The sequence below is a fragment of the Pongo abelii genome, chromosome 7, assembly GCF_028885655.2.
Source record: "Pongo abelii isolate AG06213 chromosome 7, NHGRI_mPonAbe1-v2.0_pri, whole genome shotgun sequence".
In the NCBI taxonomy this organism is placed as follows: Eukaryota; Metazoa; Chordata; class Mammalia; order Primates; family Hominidae; genus Pongo; species Pongo abelii.
In genome coordinates, this window is record NC_071992.2 from 9,129,273 (window position 1) to 9,135,702 (window position 6,430).

The window sequence follows — 6,430 nt, forward strand, 5'->3', positions numbered from 1 at the left end:
CAAATTGCTGGGATTATAAGAGTGAGCCACCACGCCCAGCCGTCCTCATCCTTAGAAAGCAGTTAGACAGACACCTGAGAACCAATCTCAAACTGCAGCCTTCCAAAGAACCTTCTGGAAACTTCTGGAATGCAACTCATTACTGCCAGAGGGTCTTTGATGAGAGTCTACTCTCCACCACTTGTCTTCAAAGGGAATACTCACATATTCTCTTTCCATGGAAAGGTAAGTTATTAGAGTTTATGCAGTCTGGTACATTAATTGAGAGCTTTACTTCAAAGAATGTCACGTTTACGATTCAGTCTCACAGACTGGGTTGAAAAGGCAGTATTGACTATTAAGTTGTAAATTACTATAACGATCATTATTATTATTCAAGCAAGCTGTGAGAAATGAGCATTATCTCACAATATCTGCATTTTAGTGAACCTGAAGGAAGAGTGTATTTGATGGAATTACAGAAGCCTGAGAACCACTGGGGAATTCTCACTGCAGGGTATTCAGGGTCCAAGGCTGATTCTATTTTGCATGCTCAATCCTTCCTCAATTTATTTTTCTTTCTTTCTTTATTTTTTGAGACAGTGTCTCACTCTGTCGCCCAGGCCTGAGCGCCTTGGTGAAATCTCAGCTCACTGCAACCTCGACTCCCGGGTTCAAGTGATTCTCCTGCCTCAGCCTCCGGAGTAGTTGGGATTTCAGGCACCCACCACAAAGCCCAGCTAATTTGTGTATTTTTAGTAGAGACGGGATTTCACCATGTTGGCCAGGCTACTCTAGAACTTCTGACCTCAAGTCATCCTCCTGCCTCGGCCTCCCAAAGTGCTGGGATTACAGGCATGAGCCACCGTGCCCAGCCCTCAATTTTATTTTTCTATTTATTTATTTATTTATTTAGGATGGATTTTTGCTCTTGTCCCCCAGGCTGCAGTGCAGTGGCGTGATCTCGGCTCACTGCTACTTCTGCCTCGAGGATTCAAGCGATTCTCTTACCTCAGCCTCCCGCATAACTGGGATTATAGTCACGAACCCCAACGCCCGGCTAATTTTTGTATTTTTAAGTAGACACAAGGTTTCACCATGTTGGCCAGGCTGGTCTCGAACTCCTGACCTCGGATGATCCACCCGCCTCAGCTTCCCAAAATGCTGAGATTACAGGTGTGAGTCACTGCACCTGGCCCCTCAATTTAATTTTAATAAAATTATCAAGGAAATAAGCCACAAAAGGACAATGTGCAGACTTCAGAACAGAGCTGCCCAATATAAATATAATGTAATCCACATGTGTAATATTAAATAATTTAGTCACCACATTAGAAAAAGTAAAAGGGGTGAAATGAATTCTAGTAAACTTTATTTAACCGATATATTCACAATATTATTATTTCAACATTAATGAATACTGAAAAATTTTAATGAGATATTTTATGTTCTTTTTTTTTTTTTGCTTATGAAGGCTTGGAAATCTAGTGTATATTTTACACTAACAGCTTATCTCAATTGAGGCGGCCACATCTCAAGTGCCCAGTAGCCACATATGGCCCGAGGCCATGACCCTGGGCAGTACAGCTTTAGGTGAGTCTACGGCAGGGCAGAGGGGGGCACCTGGGATCATGTGTGGAGCCTGGGGCCTTGTTTCACACCCTTTGATGAGGGCACTTTCTTTCCATAAAACCCAGGTCAAGCATGCCTCACAAAGGGGCCAGTGGAGGTGCTTCGGTTTACTTGGGAGATTGGCCTCTCCAACTTGCCTTCCTACTGCCTGGAGGACGATTGCTGTCCTCTTGCATTCTCTAGACCCTTTCCCAAGAACCCTCCCAGAATTTAGTCCTATGAAGGGCCAGGGGTGCAAGGAGTCACCCACACAATGACAGGACCCACCAGCAATACCAGAAGTTGGCCAGCCCTACTCATCCAAATTCCTTTCTGCCAGCTGGACATCACAAGGATTTCAGACTGCCATCCTGTGGCAACTCCATTTTGGGGTCTGGGGATGTAAGAGTTACTCTATTAGTCCATTCTCACTCTGCTAATAAAGACATACCTGAGACTGGGTAATTTGTAAAGAAAAAGAGGTTTAATGGACTCACAGATCCACATGACAGGCGAGGCCTCATGATTATGGTAGAAGGTGGAGGAGGAGCAAAGTCACATCTTACATGGCAGCAGGCAAGAGACTTGTGCAGGGGAGCTCCCCTTTATAAAACCATTAGATCAGGCAGGGCACAGTGACTCACCCCTCTAATCACAGCACTTTGGGAAGCCATAGTGGGTGGATCACCTGAGATCAGGAGTTTGAGACCAGCCTGGCCAACATGTTGAAATCCCATCTCTAATAAAATTACAAAAATTAGCCATGCGTGATGGCTCATGACTGTTGCCCCAGATTCTCAGGAGGCTGAGGCAAGAAAATTGCTTAAACCCAGGAGGCAGAGGTTGCAGTGAGCTGATCTCACACCACTGCACTCCAGCCTTGGCAACAGAGTGCGACCTGGTCTCAAAAAAAGAAAAAAAAAATTAAATCTTGTGAGACATTTTCAATGTCATGAGAACAGCAATGGAAAGAACTACTCCATGATTCAGTTACCTCCCACTAGGTCCCTCCCACAACATGTGGTGACTATGGGAACTACAATTAGAGATTTGGGTGGGGACGCAGCCACACCATATCAGTTACTGAGCTGGTCATCTTCTTCCTTGAATGCACATTAGCCTCTGAGGCACTTCCTGGTTAACCTCATTCCACAGCTGGGAAAACCCAGGCTTGGCACAGGCAAGAGATCTGACCCAATGTCTCCCATCTTATTAGTGGAAGGACCAAGACTGGACCCACAACTGTGCTCCTGTTTTGAGTCACCATGCTGCCCCCAAGATCAGATCTCAAAACAAGCAGACATGGGGGGCTCAGAAAGCCCCCAGCCTAGAACTTTCCTGTCACCCAATGACACTAAAGGCTAAACTGGCTGCTTATTATTCTGGATTCACACTAGAATGACCTTGGGGTGTGTTTCACACATGCTGATGTCTGCAAATTCACCCCCAGCTAACTGACTATGAATCTCTGGGTTGGTGCCTGGGCACTGATATTCATGCAGAGCTTCTGAGACGATCCTATTGCATCGCCAAGGTTGACACCTGCAGAAACATTGCACACTTTTTCATTCATTTAGTTATAAAATATGTAATATTTTTTATTATTTTTCCAGACACAGGAGCTTTGCCAGAATAGTACAAAGACATCCTTTATACCCTTCACTGAGATTCCCCAGTGCTACCATTTTACCCCATTTGTTTATTATTTTCTAAGTGGAAGATGAGTTATCCTTTACCCTTAAATACTCCTGTGTATTCCTTAATAACAAGGACTTTCTCTTATATAACCAACACAATGATCAAAATCAGGAAACTAATCCTGCTACAATACGGTTTTCTAATGTATGGACCTCATTCAGATTTTGCCAGTTAACCCAATGATGTACATTGGAGCAAATGATAAGCCCAGATCCTGCATTATTTTCAGTTGTTGTGTCTCTGTAGGTCCCTTTTACCGTGGAACAGCTCCTCAGTTTTTCTTTATCTTTCATGGTATTGGCATTCTTGAAGAACACAAGACGGTTATTTGATAGAATGTCCCTTATTTGAATTTTGCTGATGATTCCTGGCAGTGATATTCTTGTGCATTTGGGGTGAGACTATCACAGCAATGGTGTCATGTTCTCTGTGCATCGCATCAGGAGGGACATGCTCATGGTTTACCCCATTACACCAAAGTGAATGTTGATCGTTCAGTGAAGGTGGGCGCAGGTTCATTGCATTATATTGCAGAAGCCATCATCAGCCATACTCGCTCTGATTAACCGATCATCTTACATAGCCATTTATCTAACAAAGTTGTAAGGGTCTTGAACTCCGGGTAAGCAAGCCTTAAAGCAGAAGAGAAGAAAGGAAGGAAGGCTCTGGAAACTGGAGCTTTGGCAAATGGGGCAGTTGTGGGGAACGTACCACCAAAGTTGCTCCTGGCATTAGGATGAAGAGGAAGGAGAACATTCTATCTAGAAGGGGTTTGGGGTGAGCGAGAGGGGCGTGGGAGAGTCAGAGTCTGCCCACTTGTGGTTTTGCTGAGGGCTACACTGTGGTAGATAAGTCTTTCTTTGCTGCTCTTGAAAATTTTGCTTCTCAATCCTTCATCTAAAAAGGAGCAATTCCCTTTTTCTAAGTTTTGGCCCACTTTGCTTCATCTGTCTTCTCTTCTCTTATTTTTAGAGACAGGGGCTTGCTCTGTTGCCCCGGCTGGAGTGCAGTGATATGATCATAGGTCACTGCAGCCTTGACCTCCTGGGCTCAAGCAATCCTCCTGCCTTAGCCTCCTGAGTAACTGGGACTACAGGTGTGCACCACTGCACCTGGTTAATTTATTTTATTTAGTTTAGTTTTTGTAGAGACGAGGTCTCACTTTGTTGCCCAGGCTGATCTTGAACTCTTGGCTTTAAGGGATCCTTCCGCCTCGGCCTCCCAAACTGTTGAGATGACAGGCATGAGCCACCATGCCCACCTCTGTCTTTTCTCTTGGGATTAATGACTTCCACATTAGCTCCAGGAATAATTTCTGTTAAGGTGATGCCTGACTTGACACTTCTGGTAACGCCCGTTGTTTATCTATTGCTTATCTCCAGAACCCATGTGATGCTTCCTACTTCAAAGCACACTAGCGCCTGTCAGCTTGAAGGCATCCCCTGAGCTGCTGGCAAACAAGGCCTTTTTACCCACAGATAAACCTCTTATTTGTTTTAATAAATGATCAAAAGTTGTTTTGCCTCCTTTGCGTATGTTGGTTGGGGCCAAGAGTGGATCTTGGTGATTTCTGTCCACCTGGGACCCCAGGCCTCCTGGTGGCCCCTGAACAAAAGTGAGGCAGGTAGAGCAATGAACACTGTTCCCCGTCTTTCTTGCTGCCATCAGTATTTTTGCCTGTGGTTGTCTTTGGCGTATGTCACTCCCTCATCTTTGTTCCCTCTCCTTCTTGTATTTATCTTCACCTGGGCTGCTAAGTGCCGCGGGAGAAACATCGGGTTGTTGTGCGGATTGTGGCCACAACAAATTTAGGTTCCCCACCCTCACGTTGTCCCTCACTGTTCTCTTCCTCATACCTTTGAAGAAAACAATTCGTGGAGGTCGTCTTATTCACAAAGGTGAACATTTAACAGAGCAGGGTACTGTTGTGGGTTGAATTGCATCCCCTCTCCCACAAAAGACTTCTTGAAGTCCTGACCCCCAGTACCTCAAAATGTGACATATTTGGAGACAGTCATTACAAACGTAGTCAAGTTGAAATGAAGTTGATAGAGAGGGCTTTATCCAGTATAATGGGTGTCCTTATGGAAATGGGAAATTGGCCAGGTGCAGTGGCTCATGGCTGTAATCCTAGCACTTTGGGAGGCTGAGGCAAGAGGATCACTTGAGGCCAAGGTTCAAGACCAACCTGGCCAACATAGGGAGATTCCCATGTGTATTAAAGAGATAATAAATAAAATAGGCCGGGAACAGTGGCTCATGCCTGTAATCCTAGCACTTTTGGAGGCTGAGGCGGGAGGATCACTTGAGGCCAAGGTTCAAGACCAACCTGGCCAACATAGCAAGACCCCCATCTTTAAAAAATAATAAATAGGCCAGGCAAGGTGGCTCACGTCTGTAATCTTAGCACTTTGGGAGGCCGAGGCAGGTGGATCACTTGAGGTCAGGAGTTCAAGACCAGCCTGGCCAACATGGTGAAAACTGTCTCTACTAAAAATACAAAAAAATTAGCTGGGCATAGTGGGGGGCACCTGTAATCCCAGCTACTCGGGAGGCTGAGGCAGGATAATTGCTTGAACCCAGGAGGCAGATGTGGCAGTGAGCCAAGATTGCACCACTGTACTCCAGCCTGGGTGACAGAGCAGGATTCTGTCTCAAAATAAATAAATAAATAAATAAATAAATAAATAAATAAAATTATATATATCTATATATATACACACACTACATATATGTGTATGTGTGTGTGTAGATAAAGATATAGATGTAGATATAGATATAGATATAGTATAGATATAGATATAGATATAGTATAGATATAGATGTAGATATAGATATAGTATAGATATAGATATAGATATAGATATATGGAAAGGGGAAATTTTGGAAACAGGTGCACACAGGGAAAGGCCACGTGAAGATTGGACTTCTGCTTCCACACGCTAAGGAGCTGGCGGAAGCTGGGTGGGAGATCCTTCCCTAGTATCTTCAGAGGGACCATGGCCCTGAGAACGCCTTCATCTCAGCCTTCTGGCCTGCAGGTGTGAGACGATGCATTTCTGTAGTTCTAAGCCACCCAGCTTGTGGTACCTTGTTGCAGCAGCCCGAGGCATTTAATACAGCAGCATTCTGAGCCCTTCCC